This window comes from Lissotriton vulgaris, chromosome 6 (genome assembly GCF_964263255.1).
Source record: "Lissotriton vulgaris chromosome 6, aLisVul1.2, whole genome shotgun sequence".
Taxonomy (NCBI): Eukaryota; Metazoa; Chordata; class Amphibia; order Caudata; family Salamandridae; genus Lissotriton; species Lissotriton vulgaris.
In genome coordinates this window covers 886,930,510-886,956,255 of record NC_141694.1, presented here as the reverse complement: position 1 = coordinate 886,956,255, position 25,746 = coordinate 886,930,510, and positions in this window count along the sequence as shown.

Here is a 25,746-nt window from a genome sequence, read left to right as displayed (position 1 = left end):
CATGTATCTCATGTAACAAACAACATATAAGAGGTGAGGAAATTCACTCACAATGGTCACAAAACCACAGCAAAAGAGATGTGGAACTGCCGATCAACCAATGTGATCTATTTCATACAATGCCCATGCATGATGGGCTATGTGGGTGAAACCTCACGCATGATCAGACACGTCTAAGCGAACATCGCTCAGCAATAAGGACCAAGAAGATAGCTTCCCCCAATGGTGAAGCACTTCTTAGAAATGGGACATACTGCTGAAGATTTTAAATGGAGAATCCTAGAAAAAGTCCATATTCCAGAATCAAAAGGAGGCACTGCCATACGTAAGAAAAGAGAAGTATTCTGGATTTTTGTTTTTAATACGTTTAACCAAGGCATGAATAGTGAAATTCCTTGGGAACATGCAATTAATTGAGAACCTGAAATGTTTTTTCTGTATCATTAATATCACGAGTTAAAAATATATATTCACTAAAGGCCCCGTTTTACTTCAAAATGAATAAAGGTCCCGTTTTCACCTTAAAATGAATAAAGAGACATATATATACATATATATATACATATATGCATTCCCACCCCCTTCCCCAAAATAAGAATAATAAGTACAAAATAGACAGACCTGTAAAGGCACTTTAAAATATAACCAATAACTGGATGTGACTATCGAATAGGGAACTGAATAAATACCATACCATCTCCCTACCCTATTATAGATTCAGATTACCGTTTTAGACTAAAAAGATAATAATAATAACGTGGCCAAAAATATTTGAGTGTACCTATCGAAATTCAGAACAGAATAAAAACCATACTATCTCGCTACTCTATTATAGATTCAGATATCATTTTAGGCTAAAAGATAATAATAACAGTCTAAAAACATTTAAGTCAAGATAACAGAAATGCCTTTCACTTATAGATAAGGATAGGACGTTTGGCCTTAAGTAAGAACGATCCTCCTATTGTGAATGATAAGCCTTGAAATATAAATAGGCAGATAGAAAACAACAACTGCCGTTTTTTCATCTTCGAGCAGTCAACGCAACTTAAAAGAGCTAAACCAGCCTCTTATCATTATCGATAATCGTTTAAATATAGCTAAACAGATAGAAACAACAACTGCCAGCCTTTACTTCCGTGCAGTTAACGCAACTCGAAAGAACTACCACTGGCCCCCGTGTCTGTTCTTTACCAGGTATCACATGAAAAGAGTAGTCTTTTCTCTCTCTTTCCTCACAAAGACGAAGTGCACAGGTGAGGGCATTTCCACCCAATTATCCCCGCTATTTAAACATCACGAGAATCATTCATTCTTCACTGACGAAACCCACGATCAAGCCGCACCGTTTTCGCCGTCCCGCCGCCGGACATTTTGGAGCTCTGCCGAACATCTTCAGGTAAAGAGGTTCCCCTGCGTGTGATAAATAGATAGAGTCTTTACTCTTAAACTTTCACCTTCTCTACCTCCTTTATGGCATTTAATTATCCTTATACTAGTTATTATTATGCCTTGCAGGCAGGGAGACCTTTTAAACTATTTACATAAGGAGCTCTGCTGAAAGATTTCGGGTAAGATTGCCTCGTCTTTTTTATATCTTAAATAGACACAAATAAGAAATCTGTATGTTGTTATATACTCAATACTTGTCATATTTCCTCTTTTCTTCTTTTTATCACACCCCACAGGCAGGGAGATCTTTTAAACAAATTGATATTTATTTTACTGTTCACAACTTTTGGAGCGTCTTTCCTTAAAATCCTAAGGTAAGCCTATACATTGCCAAGAACCTCTATTTTAATGTTAAATGGACTTAGATAGACGCAATAAACAGAATATCAGCCTCCCCCAGAGATATATAAGAACAAATTATATCAGTTAGACATATGAGAAAACAACAAATCTTTGAATATTGTTAACTATGAAGCCCACAACAGGGACACTATTGATGCGCATGGAGTAATAACTTTTGAAATAATCTAACAAGAATGCCAAAGAGGCCTATAAACATCTTCGAATTATTGATTGCGCTATTTACATAAAGGTGACACTAGTGAAAGAGAGTAGCATTAATATGCAAATTTAATGAAACCAAGTAAACAAAAAGATATTACTATTCTCTCTTTTTACCTCGAAATAGATATACAGTTATAAAGGAAAAAATGATATCATATCATCATAAAAAATATTAACTTAAGACAAGTCTCCGGTTGGCGGGAATAAAATTGAAAAGCTGCATCGAATCAGGTACATAAAAATGAGCCAGATAATTATATAATTATGGAAGGCTAGAAACAAAATATAGATTTACCTAAAAGAGATGTCATCCTCCTCTCTCTAAAGGATCTACAATTTACCATCAACTTAGAAAACACCTGGGCATCAAACCAACTCTCTATCAAATCTTCAGTGTATTTTCATCATCCACCAGTAAGTATTATTATTCTACAAGATAACTGTCTAATGTTAGAAAATCGATTAAAACTCAGTACTAATACGAGCAGCTGAGAATTAGTGCTAAGAAGAACAGTTGAAAATCAATTTTAAGAAAAGGAGTTATACACGTTCCTTTATCAATCCCTAAAAAAAAAAAAATATATATATATATATATATATATATATATATATATATATATATATATATATATATATATATATATACCAACAGACCAATGAATTGTGTTTTATATAATGGTTTACTTGTTTTTCACAAAAACCTGGTTTTGGAAAACAGAGAATCAATTTATGTGCATCAGTCACTCCAAAATTCCCCTTCCAAATGATAATACCTTAGATAATGCAAGGAAATGAAATGAAAAGAAAGATTTATACAAGTAATTTTAAATCAGAAATAGGACAATTGAGCTACCATGTTACAAGTTAGGATATTATGTGTTCTTTTTTAACTGAATTATGTATAATTAATGCCCCTTTTATATGTATCTTTTTAAAGGTTGTGTGGCTACTCCAGAAGAAGGCGCTGGTTCGCCGAAACGCGCGTAGAGATTCATTTTTCCACTCATAATAATTGGTTTTAATCTTTTAAATCTTGTTTAGATGAAATGTTATAAATGTATAAATTGTATTGATACTGTATGATTCAAATTGTGTTTGTTGTCTTCCTTATATTTACGCTATTTGTTTTTTTATATGTATTGAAATTTAAAATAAAACATGTATTTTCATAATAATGTGTAGCCAATTGTCCTTATGTATATTACATTGTTAAACATTAGCTGCCTAGGTTGTTTTTTGTCATAAATTTTGCTTTCCCTGACCTAGGATCTATTGAATCTATACCTTCAGGGGGTCCTTGTTAAATACTCGCCATTTTCCCACAGCTTGTCTGTATAGGGCTGTCCGTTTTTCTAGAAATATTGCTCATTAAGAATTTGTAACATCTCATTTCCTTGTTTTACTAAATTATCAATTGGTCTATCCTTTCATCCTCACTCTTGAATAATCATCTCCATTATGGCCCTCCAAAAAACGTTCGGATTTACAGATGAGGAATTTGAAATACTTGTTGGAACATCAACTTCCTTTGGTGCCGCCAGTGCGGAATCCAATCGACATAATGATGACACTAAAAAACTATTAGAACTGAAAAAGAAATTAAAAAGAATTGAAGCCCATGGGGAATTTATGCTGGCCTACTTAAGACTTGGTATTATTCCAATGGGTCTGAGAGTTAGAAATATCCCTGGCCTTTTTGTCCACTCTAAAGCTTTTTTGGACAAATGGAGCAGAATTGCCAGCAGATGCTCTAGGGATTTAATGTTGTTAATAGTTGAAACAGCCAAAGAATTGGCTGCAGAAGTAAGATCTGAAGTCGAAGACCTAGAAGATAAAATCAAAAAGATGGGCAATCCAGATGAAGCCATAAAAAAGATTGAGGAGTGTAATAAGGAGCTAGAATCTTTCAAAAATTATCTAGAAAAAAGAAAAAATGATAAATTACTTAAAGATAAACGGTTTGCCACAATCGAGAATACTTATCCATACCTGAAACCTGATTTCTACCAACAAAATCATTACACTACAGAGACAAGAGATCAGCAACAACAACAACAACGTGTCAACACATTCTCAGAGACATCCGACTCCGAGAATGAAAGTAATGATGGTTACTATGAACCAGATCCTAACTACCATCAAACACCTAACAGGGGTAATCGAAAACAGCCTTTTTTAGGGAACCGAGGGGGGAGTCGGGGACGTCCCAGAGTCCACTTCCAGGGCCAACCGAGGGGGAATTATCAGCCCCATCACCATCAACACCAGGAAGAGCCACAATTCATCCGCGAAACGCGAAGCAGGCAGTATTGGAAACCAGGGATGTGATTCCAATCTTTAATCTCACCAAAAATGATTTAGATGATCATAGTATCAAATTACTCTCTAAAGGTCTATCATATGTCCCACACTCCACATCTAACCTATTTGAACTTTATTGTGACATTATTTCCTTTTTCCGTAAAATCCGACTTAAAAAGTTCTTTAGCTCAAATACAACATCAGATGAGGAACATACCTTGATAAAACCTCTTTGCCTACCATCTACCTTCAGCCCATCTCTTGAACAGTTAGGGCCTGAAGTAGCCACCTTTGAGCTAGTAGTCCTGAAAAAACTACACCAAACCCTCAAGTTTATCCCCAAACCCATATATAACTTGGAAAGAAAAGAACACCAAGCATTACTGTCTCTTTCCTCGAATACTGACTTGACAATCAAAGGATGTGACAAAGGTGGAGGCATAGTAATTATTGACACACCACAGTATGAGAAGAACATGCTCAACATGTTAGATGATCCAATGTTCTACAAACCCATCAAATCCTATTCCACCTTAAACTTATCTAAAAGAATTACTTCCCTTACTAAGACTGCTTTAGAAAATGGCTTCATTAGTAGTAAAGAACATGATTTTTTGAATCATAACCAAGGGAAAACTGCCTGTATATACGGTCTGCCAAAGATACACAAAAATCCGAACAACCCTCCATATCGTCCCATTGTTTCGACCATTGGCACAGCTACGGAACCATTATCTAAGTTTGTTGACAACTACCTGCGCCCATATATACCTAAAATCATGTCATATATACGTGACACTGGTGACATGATACAAAAAACAGAAGGATTGACTTTTAATTCTAATACAGACTTGCTAGTAACAATGGACGTAGAGTCCCTGTATAGCAACATCCCTTTAACAGATGCCATGAAAACCACTGAATGGTTTATTGATCTACATGACATCCCTTGTCCCAAAACATTTCTACTTGAATGTCTTAAAATTGTGTTAACGGAAAATATTTTCGAATTTGGGGACAACCTGTACCGCCAAATCAAAGGCGTGAGTATGGGCGCATCTGTAGCCCCATCAATAGCCAATATCTTCATGGCAGCCTTTGAGAATGAATTCGTCCACAATGAGATCGCCCCCTTTTTTGAGTCAATCTCCCATTGGTCCAGGTACATTGACGATATTTTCTTTATCTGGACCGATGGAGGCAATCATTGGACGAATTTATTTTATGGATAAATGAAGCTAACTCCAACCTACGCTTCACCTCCAAAATCAGTAGTGATAGAGTAGAGTTTCTTGACATTGAAATAATAAATAATACTGGCATCTTGAAAGTCGATCTTCATATAAAACCCACAGCAAGAAACACCTTATTACATTATCGTAGTTTCCATCCAACTGCACAAAAGGACAGTATTCCTTTCTCACAATTTTTGCGAGTAAGAAAGAAACTGTACAGATTTAGCAGATTTTGACAAACAAGCCTCACTAATGAGAACTAAATTTATTGAGAGAGGCTACCCACATAGATTAATTAGGAGCTCTTACAAACGAGCACGTTACTATGACAGAGACTACCTACTTAAAACGAAAGCTCCAAAAACTAATGATCAATTGGTGTGCATTACAAAACACTCAACGATAAATGCAAAGGTTAAACAAGTTATAAATTCGAATTGGCACATTTTGAATAGTAACTGCTCCATTGAGCAGAAACTAGTACAACCTCTTTTTGCCCACAAAAGAAATAAAAATATCAAGGAATACATTGTCCACTCGAGATTCAAAAGTAACACAAATGAAGAACATCTGTCTCAGAGATCTATACTTACAAACAACCCAATCAAAGGGACATTTCCATGCTCATCATGTATCTCATGTAACAACATCATAAGAGGTGAGGAATTCACTCACATGGTCACAAAACCACAGCAAAAGAGATGTGGAACTGCCGATCAACCAATGTGATCTATTTCATACAATGCCCATGCATGATGGGCTATGTGGGTGAAACCTCACGCATGATCCAGACACGTCTAAGCGAACATCGCTCAGCAATAAGGACCAAGAAGATAGCTTCCCCAATGGTGAAGCACTTCTTAGAAATGGGACATACTGCTGAAGATTTTAAATGGAGAATCCTAGAAAAAGTCCATATTCCAGAATCAAAAGGAGGCACTGCCATACGTAAGAAAAGAGAAGTATTCTGGATTTTTGTTTTTAATACGTTTAACCAAGGCATGAATAGTGAAATTCCTTGGAACATGCAATTAATTGAGAACCTGAAATGTTTTTTCTGTATCATTAATATCACGAGTTAAAAATATATATTCACTAAAGGCCCCCGTTTTACTTCAAAATGAATAAAGGTCCCGTTTTCACCTTAAAATGAATAAAGAGACATATATATACATATATATATACATATATGCATTCCCACCCCCTTCCCCAAAATAAGAATAATAAGTACAAAATAGACAGACTGTAAAGGCACTTTAAAATATAACCAATAAACTGGATGTGACTATCGAATAGGGAACTGAATAAATACCATACCATCTCCCTACCCTATATAGATTTAGATTATCGTTTTAGACTAAAAAGATAATAATAACGTGGCCAAAAAATATTTGAGTGTACCTATCGAAATAGAGAACAGAATAAAAACCATACTATCTCGCTACTCTATTATAGATTCAGATTATCATTTTAGGCTAAAAGATAATAATAACATGTCTAAAAACATTTAAGTCAAGATAACAGAAATGCCTCTCACTTATAGATAAGGAATAGGACGTTTGCCTTAAGTAAGAACGATCCTCCTATTGTGAATGATAAGCTTGAAATATAAATAGGCAGATAGAAACAACAACTGCCGTTTTTCATCTTCGAGCAGTCAACGCAACTTAAAAGAGCTAAACCAGCCTCTTATCATTATCGATAATCGTTTAAATATAGCTAAACAGATAGAAACAACAACTGCCAGCCTTTACTTCCGTGCAGTTAACGCAACTCGAAAGAACTACACTGGCCCCCGTGTCTGTTCTTTAACCAGGTATCACATGAAAAGAGTAGTCTTTCCTCTCTCTTTTCCTCACGAAGACGAAGTGCACAGGTGAGGGCAATTTCCATCCAATTATCCCCGCTATTTAAACATCACGAGAATCATTCATTCTTCACTGACGAAACCCACGATCAAGTCGCACCGTTTTCGCCGTCCCCGCCGCCGGACATTTGGAGCTCTGCCGAACATCTTCAGGTAAGAGGTTCCCCTGCGTGTGATAAATAGGATAGAGTCTTTACTCTTAAACTTTCACCTTCTCTACCTCCTTTATGCATTTAATTATCCTTATACTAGTTATTATTATGCCTTGCAGGCAGGAGACCTTTTAAACTATTTACATAAGGAGCTCTGCTGAAAAATTTCGGGTAAGATGCCTCGTCTTTTTTATATCTTAAATAGACACAAATAAGAAATCTGTATGTTGTTATATACTCAATACTTGTCATATTTCCTCTTTTCTTCTTTTATCACACCCCACAGGCAGGGAGATCTTTTAAACAAATTGATATTTATTTTACTGTTCACAACTTTTTGGAGCGTCTTTCCTTAAAATCCTAAGGTAAGCCTATACATTGCCAAGAACCTCTATTTTAATGTTAAATGGACTTAGATAGACGCAATAAACAGAATACCAGCCTCCCCCAGAGATATATAAGAACAAATTATATCAGTTAGACATATGAGAAAACAACAAATCTTTGAATATTGTTAACTATGAAGCCCACAACAGGGACACTATTGATGCGCATGGAGTAATAACTTTTGAAATAATCTAACAAGAATGCCAAAGAGGCCTATAAACATCTTCGAATTATTGATTGCGCTATTTACATAAAGGTGACACTAGTGAAAGAGAGTAGCATTAATATGCAAATTTAATGAAACCAAGTAAACAAAAAGATATTACTATTCTCTCCTTTTACCTCGAAATAGATATACAGTTATAAAGGAAAAAATGATATCATATCATCATAAAAAATATTAACTTAAGACAAGTCTCCGGTTGGCGGGAATAAAATTGAATAGCTGCATCGAATCAGGTACATAAAAATGAGCCAGATAATTATATAATTATGGAAGGCTAGAAACAAAATATAGATTTACCTAAAAGAGATGTCATCCTCCTCTCTCTAAAGGATCTACAATTTACCATCAACTTAGAAAACACCTGGGCATCAAACCAACTCTCTATCAAATCTTCAGTGTATTTTCATCATCCACCAGTAAGTATTATTATTCTACAAGATAACTGTCTAATGTTAGAAAATCGATTAAAACTCAGTACTAATACGAGCAGCTGAGAATTAGTGCTAAGAAGAACAGTTGAAAATCAATTTTAAGAAAAGGAGTTATACACGTTCCTTTATCAATCCCTAAAAAAAAAAAATATATATATATATATATATATATATATATATATATATATATATATATATATATATATATATATATATACCAACAGACCAATGAATTGTGTTTTATATAATGGTTTACTTGTTTTTCACAAAAACCTGGTTTTGGAAAACAGAGAATCAATTTATGTGCATCAGTCACTCCAAAATTCCCCTTCCAAATGATAATACCTTAGATAATGCAAGGAAATGAAATGAAAAGAAAGATTTATACAAGTAATTTTAAATCAGAAATAGGACAATTGAGCTACCATGTTACAAGTTAGGATATTATGTGTTCTTTTTTAACTGAATTATGTATAATTAATGCCCCTTTTATATGTATCTTTTTAAAGGTTGTGTGGCTACTCCAGAAGAAGGCGCTGGTTCGCCGAAACGCGCGTAGAGATTCATTTTGCCACTCATAATAATTGGTTTTAATCTTTTAAATCTTGTTTACATGAAATGTTATAAATGTATAAATTGTATTGATACTGTATGATTCAAATTGTGTTTGTTGTCTTCCTTATATTTACGCTATTTGTTTTTTTATATGTATTGAAATTTAAAATAAAACATGTATTTTCATAATAATGTGTAGCCAATTGTCCTTATGTATATTACATTGTTAAACATTAGCTGCCTAGGTTGTTTTTTGTCATAAATTTTGCTTTCCCTGACCTAGGATCTATTGAATCTATACCTTCAGGGGGTCCTTGTTAAATACTCGCCAGAAAGTTGAGGCATTCAGAGACACAGGGGCCAGCATCACCATGGTGATTGACCATCTGGTCCCCTCTGCTCAACTGACCCCTGGTTTTACTTATCAGGTGACAGACATTCATGGAGTGAAGAGAAGGCATCCCATGGCAGTAGTCAAGCTCAGCTGGGGTAATGTCACAGGGCCCATGAGAGTGGCAGTGACAGATAACCTACCTGTAGATTGCTTACTGGGGAATGACCTGGAACTCTCAGCATGGGCTGAAGTGGAGCAAGAAACTCACTCCAGAATGATAGGCCTATCCAGACAGGTTAGTGGGGCAGTAATAGCTACAGCCCCAGTCCAAGCACCAGTCCTCCCTGAAAAGGTTGGAAGGGCAGTGGTAGCCACTGCCCAGGCTCAGACAGACTTTCCAGAACAGGATAGGAGGGCTGTGACAGTCACAGCCCAAACACAGACTGAGTGCCCTCCTGGAAAGGTTGGCAAGGTTGAAATGGTCTCAGCCTCTACTCAAACAGATAGTGAGGTTGTGAAGCCTGAAACCATGGATCACTCCACTCAAACAGAGAGCATTGAGGAGGAAGAAGAGTCTTCCCCCTCCCAGACACTAGGTGAGAGCCAGCCTCCTCAGGGAGCTGACTCTACCCCTGTTGAAGGAACTGCCCCAGAGGTAGTCAGGCCTAGCCTGGCAGTGCCCCTGATGGCAGGGGACCCTTCCCAGGTGGGACCCAGTCTGGAGCAGGTAACCTGCACCTCTCTACTCTGCCTCAGTCAGCCCAGGGCTGAAGAGGTCAGGGAGGCCAGTGGTGGACCCCAAAGGGCCCCCTGTCCAAAAGAACCACTTAATCAGCAGATTAGGGTCACTGAAGCTGGTAAACCTAGCCAAGTGAAAATAAGTCAGACTCCTGAGGGATCCCCCTTAAAAGTAGTTAGGGACCTCCCACAGCTGGACACTGTTGGGCACAGCCAAACATGGGGCCTAAAAACCCCAGACCTGACCTGTCCCTCCAGTAAGCCAAACAGAGGGACTCAGCCTCCAGCTTTAGGTAGCCAGAGGCTGACCCTGAGAGCTCAGTGCATCTCAGCTAAAGAAAGAAAGGCACACATGATGAATGGTGATTGGAGGAAGTTGAGCCCAAAGGTAGAGGAGCCTCACTTCAGTACTCCATCCCAGCATCAGCCTTCTTCTTTCCCAAGACACACCAGAGACAGAGATTCCCTATGGTGGAGACCCTCAGATACCCTTAGGGTGAGGGGTTGCCTAGTGGACCATGACACAGGGGGAAACCAAGCCAGAGCTGGTCCTTCCTTATATGGCCACTTAGGTAATAGAGGCTTACCTGGACAAGGATAGCCTTATCTCCTTTCGTTTGGGGGGGGGGGGTTGTGTAGGAAGGTACCTCCTGACTATGGTTGCCCCCAACTTTTTGCCCTGTGTTTTAGCTTGTTTTGGACATAGTCGACCTGGGATCCTGCCAATCAGGACCCCAGGCCTACTGCTCTCTCTTTAAAATGGATTCCATGTACCCTAGGTACATTTCCAACTGGTACTGGGCCACCTTATCAGACCCTGTAACTCAGGGCATAGGTGTACCCAGGGCTGCCAGGGACTGCAGCATGTATTATGCCACCCCTGGCTGGCCTCCTAAATTTGACACAACTGGCTGCATGACAGCTGGGGCAAAGTCGTGTAATCACCCTTTGCTGTAGGTGTAGTATACCTATACCTAACCCTAAAATGGACACACAGATTCCTATCAGTCACTCCTATGGCAGGCCTTGACAATCCTGAAGGCAGAGTCCTTGGAATCGTGTGAGATGTTGCTCCGGCATGAGCTGAGCCTGTCTACAGCTTGCGGAACCAAGTCCTAATAGCTGTTCCATGATATCGCATACCATATACTCTTAAGTGCATTATAATCCTCGCGGTTAAATGCTATCTTTGGTATTGCTTTATCAAAACATGTCGAGTAAGGTGTCATACGAATTGGAATACTAACCCCTCGCCAATTCTGGTGACGGGGTTAGCATTCCACCCTTCTAGAGGGACACGACATGTATGTAACTGTGAACCCCGGTTAAAGTTAACTGAAGCCTCAGCTCCACAAAATGGATGCTGCCACCACAGACACGAGTCTGACCTCCTGCTGCTGGGAGTCCTTCCAGCGAGGGAGGCCTGGACAAAGGGTTTCCTGTCAGTGGCGGTGCTAGCACCGTCCCAGACATGGTTTTGTGTATCCTGGGTAGGCAGGGCTTTACAGGAAGGTGACTGCTGAGTGGCACCCTGGTGCTCACTACGCATAGGCCGGTCAGAACCAGTTCCAGGGGCACACCAGCCCCTGGCTTGGGGGAAGTCCGGCATGGCAGAGGGGTGTAACCACCCCCTCCTAGTCCCACCCATAGGCAGGACCTAGTCACCGGGTCAGCCCCCTTTTTTAGTATAAAGATGGGAGCGGGCCCCCTGTTCAAATTAGATCATCTTTGGAATCAAGACACGACTTTCTGCGAAAGGACTTCAAGATTTCTTCCTCAAGATTCTCCCTTGTGGCTAAGGAGTAGTCACCCTGCATCCGCAGGCACCATCCTAAGAACACTGCGGTCTGCTGCAAGTCCTTCTTCACGAATCCGACGACCCAGCTCGACGAGACCCGGCTTCCCTGGCACCTCTGACCTCTACTCACCTCTACAGCAAAGCTGAGAACCGTGAGTGCGACGAGACCTCGAGGGACCGGCGATCGCCAAGACTGCACGACTTCTTTGTAACAAGCCCACCGAGTCTTCCACTGGTGAGTGCTTTGGGGTCCGAGAAGCCCCAACCCTGCGCAGCTCCAGCACCCAAGATCAGCCTCCCTGCATCTCCACGATCTGCGTGGGGCCCTTCTGCTGTTTGCTGTGCACCGCGTTGTTTGGCTACTAGCCGGCTGGCTTGTGGCCTTCTGAACGACGCCCGACAACATCACTGCTGCTGGTCTGGTTGCTCCAGACTGGCCCTTGCTTCCTTCTTCAAGAGAGGCACCCCGGACCCTCCTGGTCCACTCCAGACGCCATTTTAGGTTCACCGCGTGGGCTTGAATTTGCCAAGGCTTTGTTGCCCAATCCTGGGTCCAGCGACGCCGACAGCTTCTATCTTCGTGGGACAGCTCGCTCCTCCATCTTGGTCGCCGACAACGCCTCCTGGTCCGTGAGATCTCCGAGCACAGCGTCACCCACTCACCTTGTCGAGGTGGCTACCATCCGGTGCCCTCCTGGTGCCCACTGACTACTGGCTAGTAGTCACGAACTTGGTCCCCTCTGCTTTCAGGTGTCATCTTCCTTCGATCCAGGCTTGGATCCATCGAACTTTCTTCACTGGTCGCCTGCCAGCAACTTCTTCCTTCCAGGCTCCTGGTCCGTCAACGAGGATTCCCGACGTCCTTTGAGTCCTATGCAGCTGCAGCCCCTGGGCTAGGTAACTTCGGCATTTCGGTGCCCCAGCATAGCCTCAGTAGCCAAGGGTCAGAATCCACTTTCGTTTTCCTCCTACCAGGTCGGGTTCGCCCGAGAACACTAACTCTGTGAAATCTAGCTACCATAGACTTTGTCCCGCATCTCGCGTGAGAGTGCACACACTGCACCCGAGTCCCCTGGGTCTCCTAGAAGTAATCTAACGATTCTATAGTCAAGTCCTAGCGATTCCAAAGCCTATTAGTACTGTACTTACCTGCTAGTAATTTCGCATTCCACTTTCTGAGTATATGGTTTTCCGTGCCCCTCGGGCATTTGTATATACTGTGCTAACTTAAGTATTTTTGTAAGAGTTTTGGTTTGTGCTTAGTACCCTGTCCTCATAAAGAGTACAGGGCTGTTGTGATTCTTAATAAATAACTGTTTATTTTCATAACACTTGTGTGGTGTCCTTTCACTTGGTGTTCAAGGGGTATATGTGGTATAACAGCTGGCTTAACACGCCCTCTCGAGTCTTTAGCCTTAGACTGCTCGTATCCACGCTACTAGGATAGCTGGCCTATAAGGTTGACTTACAACCAATCATCAATAAGGGTTGCTGGACTGATACATAGTGTTCACTAGAATAGTGAGCACTGCATATCAGGCCACCTTCTCACATTGGTGGCAGCTGTTGGGATTTGAGCTTGCTGTTGTTTTACCACATGTATCCTAAGAATATCTTGTTGAAAGATAACATAAGTACTGTTAGTACATATAACTAAGCTTAGAATACTCTGAGTTCTACTGAACCAGCTGTTGCAGCTCCTCAAGGCTTAGCACACCTTGGCTGCAACTCTTAGCAAGGGATCAGTAGGTAAACACATAGTGTAGGTAGGTGCATCACTTACACCACACTAGAATCAGCATGTCAGACAAAGGAGGAAACTCTGAGTATCCCCTTGTGTCAGTGGACCCTCCACAGGTCCTTACTTCAAAATATGCTGCTCTTAGCTTCCATGAGATGAGACAAGTGTGTACCCTCAGGAAGCTAAAACAGGGGTCTAACCCCACCACCTCCTTTCTGATTGGTCTCTTAGAGGCTTATGATGCCAGTAGGGCTGGTAACCCAGACCCTTCTAATCCAGAGGGGAGTTTGCCCTCCTTACAGGGACCCTTTGATAGCCAGGACCATCCCCTCCAGGAAGCAGATGATGCTGAGGATGAGGATGAGGACCAGTTGTCAGGGGATGAGGCAGATAAGGGACAGGTAGAAGTCAATAGACTAACCAGGTCCAACTTAAGCAGACATGAGCTTGGTACTAGGGGACTCCTGGGCCCACTCTCAGGTCAGCTTAACATTGGGAATGGACGAGTTAGGTCTCTATCAAGAGGCTCTAACAGATCCCTTCGAACCAATGGCTCTCTCAACTCTTCTCACAGAGGGATGTCTTCCCCTAAGAGGAGAGTGTATGAAGCTGAAGAAAGGGCAATCAAACTGAGGATTGAAAGGGAAGAACTTGCCCTGGCCAAAGAGAGACTTGCCCTTGCTAGAGAGCAAGAATTATGTGGGCTACAGCCCACTGGTGGCAGCAATAAACCTAGCAATAGGGAAAGGAGTTTTGATACAAAACACCTGAATAAGATAGTGCCCCCCTTTAAAGAAGGGGATGACATCCACAAATGGATTACTGCTTTGGAGAGAGCCTGCACTGTGCAGGGTGTTCCCCAAAGTCAGTGGGCAGCTATCTTGTGGCTCTCCTTTGATGGTAAAGGTAGAGATAAGCTCCTCACCACAAGGGTGGAGGATGCTAACAATTACCAAATCTTGAAGAATACACTGGTTGATGGGTTTGGTTTAACCACTGAACAATACAGGATGCTGTTCAGAGACACCCAGAAAACTCAGTCTCAAGATTGGACTGACTTTGTTGATTGTGCCACTAAGGCTTTTGAAGGCTGGCTACTGGGTAGTAAGGTTACTGATTTTAAAGGATTGTATAATCTAATTATGAGGGAGCAAATCTTAAATAATTGTCAGAACCAGTTATTACATCAGCACCTGGTAGACTCTGATCTGACCTCTCCACAGGAATTGGGTAAGAGGGCAGACAAATGGGTCAGAACCAGGGTCAGGCCTAAAAACCAGGGTGGTGACCAGAAAAAGGAATCAACTAAGCCTCAAGAGAAGGGTGGGGATAAATCCACAGAGAAGACTTCCCAAGGGCCCCAAAACTCCAACAAGGGTGGTGGGTCCCAGAACACTCCTTCAGAACAGAAGAAACCTTATTGCCATACCTGTAAACAGGTGGGTCATTACAAAAGTGATGCCAGTTGCCCTAAAAATGGTAATAAGGGAAATATACCCCCAGGTAATACTCCTAAACCTCCTGTTACCACTAGTGGTAATCCCCCAGGTGGTGGGAGTGCCCCCAAGAATGTGGTGGGCATTACTCTGGGCCAACAGGAGGACTATGGCCTAGCCAGGTTCCCTGACCACACTCTTGTCTGTGAGACTGGCATGGGGTTTGCCAACTTCACTACTGGACCCCACCTTTTGGGAAAGTATCGACAAGAGGTCTTAGTGAATGGTCAGAAAGTTGAGGCATTCAGAGACACAGGGGCCAGCATCACCATGGTGATTGACCATCTGGTCCCCTCTGCTCAACTGACCCCTGGTTTTACTTATCAGGTGACAGACATTCATGGAGTGAAGAGAAGGCATCCCATGGCAGTAGTCAAGCTCAGCTGGGGTAATGTCACAGGGCCCATGAGAGTGGCAGTGACAGATAACCTACCTGTAGATTGCTTACTGGGGAATGACCTGGAACTCTCAGCATGGGCTGAAGTGGAGCAAGAAACTCACTCCAGAATGATAGGCCTATCCAGACAGGTTAGTGGGGCAGTAATAGCTACAGCCCCAGTCCAAGCACCAGTCCTCCCTGAAAAGGTTGGAAGGGCAGTGGTAGCCACTGCCCAGGCTCAGACAGACTTTCCAGAACAGGATAGGAGGGCTGTGACAGTCACAGCCCAAACACAGACTGAGTGCCCTCCTGGAAAGGTTGGCAAGGTTGAAATGGTCTCAGCCTCTACTCAAACAGATAGTGAGGTTGTGAAGCCTGAAACCATGGATCACTCCACTCAAACAGAGAGCATTGAGGAGGAAGAAGAGTCTTCCCCCTCCCAGACACTAGGTGAGAGCCAGCCTCCTCAGGGAGCTGACTCTACCCCTGTTGAAGGAACTGCCCCAGAGGTAGTCAGGCCTAGCCTGGCAGTGCCCCTGATGGCAGGGGACCCTTCCCAGGTGGGACCCAGTCTGGAGCAGGTAACCTGCACCTCTCTACTCTGCCTCAGTCAGCCCAGGGCTGAAGAGGTCAGGGAGGCCAGTGGTGGACCCCAAAGGGCCCCCTGTCCAAAAGAACCACTTAATCAGCAGATTAGGGTCACTGAAGCTGGTAAACCTAGCCAAGTGAAAATAAGTCAGACTCCTGAGGGATCCCCCTTAAAAGTAGTTAGGGACCTCCCACAGCTGGACACTGTTGGGCACAGCCAAACATGGGGCCTAAAAACCCCAGACCTGACCTGTCCCTCCAGTAAGCCAAACAGAGGGACTCAGCCTCCAGCTTTAGGTAGCCAGAGGCTGACCCTGAGAGCTCAGTGCATCTCAGCTAAAGAAAGAAAGGCACACATGATGAATGGTGATTGGAGGAAGTTGAGCCCAAAGGTAGAGGAGCCTCACTTCAGTACTCCATCCCAGCATCAGCCTTCTTCTTTCCCAAGACACACCAGAGACAGAGATTCCCTATGGTGGAGACCCTCAGATACCCTTAGGGTGAGGGGTTGCCTAGTGGACCATGACACAGGGGGAAACCAAGCCAGAGCTGGTCCTTCCTTATATGGCCACTTAGGTAATAGAGGCTTACCTGGACAAGGATAGCCTTATCTCCTTTCGTTTGGGGGGGGGGGGTTGTGTAGGAAGGTACCTCCTGACTATGGTTGCCCCCAACTTTTTGCCCTGTGTTTTAGCTTGTTTTGGACATAGTCGACCTGGGATCCTGCCAATCAGGACCCCAGGCCTACTGCTCTCTCTTTAAAATGGATTCCATGTACCCTAGGTACATTTCCAACTGGTACTGGGCCACCTTATCAGACCCTGTAACTCAGGGCATAGGTGTACCCAGGGCTGCCAGGGACTGCAGCATGTATTATGCCACCCCTGGCTGGCCTCCTAAATTTGACACAACTGGCTGCATGACAGCTGGGGCAAAGTCGTGTAATCACCCTTTGCTGTAGGTGTAGTATACCTATACCTAACCCTAAAATGGACACACAGATTCCTATCAGTCACTCCTATGGCAGGCCTTGACAATCCTGAAGGCAGAGTCCTTGGAATCGTGTGAGATGTTGCTCCGGCATGAGCTGAGCCTGTCTACAGCTTGCGGAACCAAGTCCTAATAGCTGTTCCATGATATCGCATACCATATACTCTTAAGTGCATTATAATCCTCGCGGTTAAATGCTATCTTTGGTATTGCTTTATCAAAACATGTCGAGTAAGGTGTCATACGAATTGGAATACTAACCCCTCGCCAATTCTGGTGACGGGGTTAGCATTCCACCCTTCTAGAGGGACACGACATGTATGTAACTGTGAACCCCGGTTAAAGTTAACTGAAGCCTCAGCTCCACAAAATGGATGCTGCCACCACAGACACGAGTCTGACCTCCTGCTGCTGGGAGTCCTTCCAGCGAGGGAGGCCTGGACAAAGGGTTTCCTGTCAGTGGCGGTGCTAGCACCGTCCCAGACATGGTTTTGTGTATCCTGGGTAGGCAGGGCTTTACAGGAAGGTGACTGCTGAGTGGCACCCTGGTGCTCACTACGCATAGGCCGGTCAGAACCAGTTCCAGGGGCACACCAGCCCCTGGCTTGGGGGAAGTCCGGCATGGCAGAGGGGTGTAACCACCCCCTCCTAGTCCCACCCATAGGCAGGACCTAGTCACCGGGTCAGCCCCCTTTTTTAGTATAAAGATGGGAGCGGGCCCCCTGTTCAAATTAGATCATCTTTGGAATCAAGACACGACTTTCTGCGAAAGGACTTCAAGATTTCTTCCTCAAGATTCTCCCTTGTGGCTAAGGAGTAGTCACCCTGCATCCGCAGGCACCATCCTAAGAACACTGCGGTCTGCTGCAAGTCCTTCTTCACGAATCCGACGACCCAGCTCGACGAGACCCGGCTTCCCTGGCACCTCTGACCTCTACTCACCTCTACAGCAAAGCTGAGAACCGTGAGTGCGACGAGACCTCGAGGGACCGGCGATCGCCAAGACTGCACGACTTCTTTGTAACAAGCCCACCGAGTCTTCCACTGGTGAGTGCTTTGGGGTCCGAGAAGCCCCAACCCTGCGCAGCTCCAGCACCCAAGATCAGCCTCCCTGCATCTCCACGATCTGCGTGGGGCCCTTCTGCTGTTTGCTGTGCACCGCGTTGTTTGGCTACTAGCCGGCTGGCTTGTGGCCTTCTGAACGACGCCCGACAACATCACTGCTGCTGGTCTGGTTGCTCCAGACTGGCCCTTGCTTCCTTCTTCAAGAGAGGCACCCCGGACCCTCCTGGTCCACTCCAGACGCCATTTTAGGTTCACCGCGTGGGCTTGAATTTGCCAAGGCTTTGTTGCCCAATCCTGGGTCCAGCGACGCCGACAGCTTCTATCTTCGTGGGACAGCTCGCTCCTCCATCTTGGTCGCCGACAACGCCTCCTGGTCCGTGAGATCTCCGAGCACAGCGTCACCCACTCACCTTGTCGAGGTGGCTACCATCCGGTGCCCTCCTGGTGCCCACTGACTACTGGCTAGTAGTCACGAACTTGGTCCCCTCTGCTTTCAGGTGTCATCTTCCTTCGATCCAGGCTTGGATCCATCGAACTTTCTTCACTGGTCGCCTGCCAGCAACTTCTTCCTTCCAGGCTCCTGGTCCGTCAACGAGGATTCCCGACGTCCTTTGAGTCCTATGCAGCTGCAGCCCCTGGGCTAGGTAACTTCGGCATTTCGGTGCCCCAGCATAGCCTCAGTAGCCAAGGGTCAGAATCCACTTTCGTTTTCCTCCTACCAGGTCGGGTTCGCCCGAGAACACTAACTCTGTGAAATCTAGCTACCATAGACTTTGTCCCGCATCTCGCGTGAGAGTGCACACACTGCACCCGAGTCCCCTGGGTCTCCTAGAAGTAATCTAACGATTCTATAGTCAAGTCCTAGCGATTCCAAAGCCTATTAGTACTGTACTTACCTGCTAGTAATTTCGCATTCCACTTTCTGAGTATATGGTTTTCCGTGCCCCTCGGGCATTTGTATATACTGTGCTAACTTAAGTATTTTTGTAAGAGTTTTGGTTTGTGCTTAGTACCCTGTCCTCATAAAGAGTACAGGGCTGTTGTGATTCTTAATAAATAACTGTTTATTTTCATAACACTTGTGTGGTGTCCTTTCACTTGGTGTTCAAGGGGTATATGTGGTATAACAGCTGGCTTAACACGCCCTCTCGAGTCTTTAGCCTTAGACTGCTCGTATCCACGCTACTAGGATAGCTGGCCTATAAGGTTGACTTACAACCAATCATCAATAAGGGTTGCTGGACTGATACATAGTGTTCACTAGAATAGTGAGCACTGCATATCAGGCCACCTTCTCACATTGGTGGCAGCTGTTGGGATTTGAGCTTGCTGTTGTTTTACCACATGTATCCTAAGAATATCTTGTTGAAAGATAACATAAGTACTGTTAGTACATATAACTAAGCTTAGAATACTCTGAGTTCTACTGAACCAGCTGTTGCAGCTCCTCAAGGCTTAGCACACCTTGGCTGCAACTCTTAGCAAGGGATCAGTAGGTAAACACATAGTGTAGGTAGGTGCATCACTTACACCACACTAGAATCAGCATGTCAGACAAAGGAGGAAACTCTGAGTATCCCCTTGTGTCAGTGGACCCTCCACAGGTCCTTACTTCAAAATATGCTGCTCTTAGCTTCCATGAGATGAGACAAGTGTGTACCCTCAGGAAGCTAAAACAGGGGTCTAACCCCACCACCTCCTTTCTGATTGGTCTCTTAGAGGCTTATGATGCCAGTAGGGCTGGTAACCCAGACCCTTCTAATCCAGAGGGGAGTTTGCCCTCCTTACAGGGACCCTTTGATAGCCAGGACCATCCCCTCCAGGAAGCAGATGATGCTGAGGATGAGGATGAGGACCAGTTGTCAGGGGATGAGGCAGATAAGGGACAGGTAGAAGTCAATAGACTAACCAGGTCCAACTTAAGCAGACATGAGCTTGGTACTAGGGGACTCCTGGGCCCACTCTCAGGTCAGCTTAACATTGGGAATGGACGAGTTAGGTCTCTATCAAGAGGCTCTAACAGATCCCTTCGAACCAATGGCTCTCTCAACTCTTCTCACAGAGGGATGTCTTCCCCTAAGAGGAGAGTGTATGAAGCTGAAGAAAGGGCAATCAAACTGAGGATTGAAAGGGAAGAACTTGCCCTGGCCAAAGAGAGACTTGCCCTTGCTAGAGAGCAAGAATTATGTGGGCTACAGCCCACTGGTGGCAGCAATAAACCTAGCAATAGGGAAAGGAGTTTTGATACAAAACACCTGAATAAGATAGTGCCCCCCTTTAAAGAAGGGGATGACATCCACAAATGGATTACTGCTTTGGAGAGAGCCTGCACTGTGCAGGGTGTTCCCCAAAGTCAGTGGGCAGCTATCTTGTGGCTCTCCTTTGATGGTAAAGGTAGAGATAAGCTCCTCACCACAAGGGTGGAGGATGCTAACAATTACCAAATCTTGAAGAATACACTGGTTGATGGGTTTGGTTTAACCACTGAACAATACAGGATGCTGTTCAGAGACACCCAGAAAACTCAGTCTCAAGATTGGACTGACTTTGTTGATTGTGCCACTAAGGCTTTTGAAGGCTGGCTACTGGGTAGTAAGGTTACTGATTTTAAAGGATTGTATAATCTAATTATGAGGGAGCAAATCTTAAATAATTGTCAGAACCAGTTATTACATCAGCACCTGGTAGACTCTGATCTGACCTCTCCACAGGAATTGGGTAAGAGGGCAGACAAATGGGTCAGAACCAGGGTCAGGCCTAAAAACCAGGGTGGTGACCAGAAAAAGGAATCAACTAAGCCTCAAGAGAAGGGTGGGGATAAATCCACAGAGAAGACTTCCCAAGGGCCCCAAAACTCCAACAAGGGTGGTGGGTCCCAGAACACTCCTTCAGAACAGAAGAAACCTTATTGCCATACCTGTAAACAGGTGGGTCATTACAAAAGTGATGCCAGTTGCCCTAAAAATGGTAATAAGGGAAATATACCCCCAGGTAATACTCCTAAACCTCCTGTTACCACTAGTGGTAATCCCCCAGGTGGTGGGAGTGCCCCCAAGAATGTGGTGGGCATTACTCTGGGCCAACAGGAGGACTATGGCCTAGCCAGGTTCCCTGACCACACTCTTGTCTGTGAGACTGGCATGGGGTTTGCCAACTTCACTACTGGACCCCACCTTTTGGGAAAGTATCGACAAGAGGTCTTAGTGAATGGTCAGAAAGTTGAGGCATTCAGAGACACAGGGGCCAGCATCACCATGGTGATTGACCATCTGGTCCCCTCTGCTCAACTGACCCCTGGTTTTACTTATCAGGTGACAGACATTCATGGAGTGAAGAGAAGGCATCCCATGGCAGTAGTCAAGCTCAGCTGGGGTAATGTCACAGGGCCCATGAGAGTGGCAGTGACAGATAACCTACCTGTAGATTGCTTACTGGGGAATGACCTGGAACTCTCAGCATGGGCTGAAGTGGAGCAAGAAACTCACTCCAGAATGATAGGCCTATCCAGACAGGTTAGTGGGGCAGTAATAGCTACAGCCCCAGTCCAAGCACCAGTCCTCCCTGAAAAGGTTGGAAGGGCAGTGGTAGCCACTGCCCAGGCTCAGACAGACTTTCCAGAACAGGATAGGAGGGCTGTGACAGTCACAGCCCAAACACAGACTGAGTGCCCTCCTGGAAAGGTTGGCAAGGTTGAAATGGTCTCAGCCTCTACTCAAACAGATAGTGAGGTTGTGAAGCCTGAAACCATGGATCACTCCACTCAAACAGAGAGCATTGAGGAGGAAGAAGAGTCTTCCCCCTCCCAGACACTAGGTGAGAGCCAGCCTCCTCAGGGAGCTGACTCTACCCCTGTTGAAGGAACTGCCCCAGAGGTAGTCAGGCCTAGCCTGGCAGTGCCCCTGATGGCAGGGGACCCTTCCCAGGTGGGACCCAGTCTGGAGCAGGTAACCTGCACCTCTCTACTCTGCCTCAGTCAGCCCAGGGCTGAAGAGGTCAGGGAGGCCAGTGGTGGACCCCAAAGGGCCCCCTGTCCAAAAGAACCACGTAATCAGCAGATTAGGGTCACTGAAGCTGGTAAACCTAGCCAAGTGAAAATAAGTCAGACTCCTGAGGGATCCCCCTTAAAAGTAGTTAGGGACCTCCCACAGCTGGACACTGTTGGGCACAGCCAAACATGGGGCCTAAAAACCCCAGACCTGACCTGTCCCTCCAGTAAGCCAAACAGAGGGACTCAGCCTCCAGCTTTAGGTAGCCAGAGGCTGACCCTGAGAGCTCAGTGCATCTCAGCTAAAGAAAGAAAGGCACACATGATGAATGGTGATTGGAGGAAGTTGAGCCCAAAGGTAGAGGAGCCTCACTTCAGTACTCCAACCCAGCATCAGCCTTCTTCTTTCCCAAGACACACCAGAGACAGAGATTCCCTATGGTGGAGACCCTCAGATACCCTTAGGGTGAGGGGTTGCCTAGTGGACCATGACACAGGGGGAAACCAAGCCAGAGCTGGTCCTTCCTTATATGGCCACTTAGGTAATAGAGGCGTACCTGGACAAGGATAGCCTTATCTCCTTTCGTTTGGGGGGGGGGGTTGTGTAGGAAGGTACCTCCTGACTATGGTTGCCCCCAACTTTTTGCCCTGTGTTTTAGCTTGTTTTGGACATAGTCGACCTGGGATCCTGCCAATCAGGACCCCAGGCCTACTGCTCTCTCTTTAAAATGGATTCCATGTACCCTAGGTACATTTCCAACTGGTACTGGGCCACCTTATCAGACCCTGTAACTCAGGGCATAGGTGTACCCAGGGCTGCCAGGGACTGCAGCATGTATTATGCCACCCCTGGCTGGCCTCCTAAATTTGACACAACTGGCTGCATGACAGCTGGGGCAAAGTCGTGTAATCACCCTGTGCTGTAGGTGTAGTATACCTATACCTAACCCTAAAATGGACACACAGATTCCTATCAGTCACTCCTATGGCAGGCCTTGACAATCCTGAAGGCAGAGTCCTTGGAATCGTGTGAGATGGTGCTCCGGCATGAGCTGAGCCTGTCTACAGCTTGCAGAACCAAGTCCTAATAGCTGTTCCATGATATCGCATACCATATACTCTTAAGTGCATTATAATCCTCGCGGTTAAATGCTATCTTTGGTATTGCTTTATCAAAACATGTCGAGTAAGGTGTCATACGAATTGTAATACTAACCCCTCGCCAATTCTGGCGACGGGGTTAGCATTCCACCCTTCTAGAGGGACACGACATGTATGTAACTGTGAACCCCGGTTAAAGTTAACTGAAGCCTCAGCTCCACAAAATGGATGCTGCCACCACAGACACGAGTCTGACCTCCTGCTGCTGGGAGTCCTTCCAGCGAGGGAGGCCTGGACAAAGGGTTTCCTGTCAGTGGCGGTGCTAGCACCGTCCCAGACATGGTTTTGTGTATCCTGGGTAGGCAGGGCTTTACAGGAAGGTGACTGCTGAGTGGCACCCCGGTGCTCACTACGCATAGGCCGGTCAGAACCAGTTCCAGGGGCACACCAGCCCCTGGCCTGGGGGAAGTCCGGCATGGCAGAGGGGTGTAACCACCCCCTCCTAGTCCCATCCATAGGCAGGACCTAGTCACCGGGTCAGCCCCCTTTTTTAGTATAAAGATGGGAGCGGGCCCCCTGTTCAAATTAGATCATCTTTGGAATCAAGACACGACTTTCTGCGAAAGGACTTCAAGATTTCTTCCTCAAGATTCTCCCTTGTGGCTAAGGAGTAGTCACCCTGCATCCGCAGGCACCATCCTAAGAACACTGCGGTCTGCTGCAAGTCCTTCTTCACGAATCCGACGACCCAGCTCGACGAGACCCGGCTTCCCTGGCACCTCTGACCTCTACTCACCTCTACAGCAAAGCTGAGAACCGTGAGTGCGACGAGACCTCGAGGGACCGGCGATCGCCAAGACTGCACGACTTCTTTGTAACAAGCCCACCGAGTCTTCCACTGGTGAGTGCTTTGGGGTCCGAGAAGCCCCAACCCTGCGCAGCTCCAGCACCCAAGATCAGCCTCCCTGCATCTCCACGATCTGCGTGGGGCCCTTCTGCTGTTTGCTGTGCACCGCGTTGTTTGGCTACTAGCCGGCTGGCTTGTGGCCTTCTGAACGACGCCCGACGACATCACTGCTGCTGGTCTGGTTGCTCCAGACTGGCCCTTGCTTCCTTCTTCAAGAGAGGCACCCCGGACCCTCCTGGTCCTCTCCAGACGCCATTTTAGGTTCACCGCGTGGGCTTGAATTTGCCAAGGCTTTGTTGCCCAATCCTGGGTCCAGCGACGCCGACAGCTTCTATCTTCGTGGGACAGCTCGCTCCTCCATCCTGGTCGCCGACAACGCCTCCTGGTCCGTGAGATCTCCGAGCACAGCGTCACCCACTCACCTTGTCGAGGTGGCTACCATCCGGTGCCCTCCTGGTGCCCACTGACTACTGGCTAGTAGTCACAAACTTGGTCCCCTCTGCTTTCAGGTGTCATCTTCCTTCGATCCAGGCTTGGATCCATCGAACTTTCTTCACTGGTCGCCTGCCAGCAACTTCTTCCTTCCAGGCTCCTGGTCCGTCAACGAGGATTCCCGACGTCCTTTGAGTCCTATGCAGCTGCAGCCCCTGGGCTAGGTAACTTCGGCATTTCGGTGCCCCAGCATAGCCTCAGTAGCCAAGGGTCAGAATCCACTTTCGTTTTCCTCCTACCAGGTCGGGTTCGCCCGAGAACACTAACTCTGTGAAATCTAGCTACCATAGACTTTGTCCCGCATCTCGCGTGAGAGTGCACACACTGCACCCGAGTCCCCTGGGTCTCCTAGAAGTAATCTAACGATTCTATAGTCAAGTCCTAGCGATTCCAAAGCCTATTAGTACTGTACTTACCTGCTAGTAATTTCGCATTCCACTTTCTGAGTATATGGTTTTCCGTGCCCCTCGGGCATTTGTATATACTGTGCTAACTTAAGTATTTTTGTAAGAGTTTTGGTTTGTGCTTAGTACCCTGTCCTCATAAAGAGTACAGGGCTGTTGTGATTCTTAATAAATAACTGTTTATTTTCATAACACTTGTGTGGTGTCCTTTCACTTGGTGTTCAAGGGGTATATGTGGTATAACAGCTGGCTTAACACGCCCTCTCGAGTCTTTAGCCTTAGACTGCTCGTATCCACGCTACTAGGATAGCTGGCCTATAAGGTTGACTTACAACCAATCATCAATAAGGGTTGCTGGACTGATACATAGTGTTCACTAGAATAGTGAGCACTGCATATCAGGCCACCTTCTCACATTGGTGGCAGCGGTTGGGATTTGAGCTTGCTGTTGTTTTACCACATGTATCCTAAGAATATCTTGTTGAAAGATCACATAAGTACTGTTAGTACATATAACTAAGCTTAGAATACTCTGAGTTCTACTGAACCAGCTGTTGC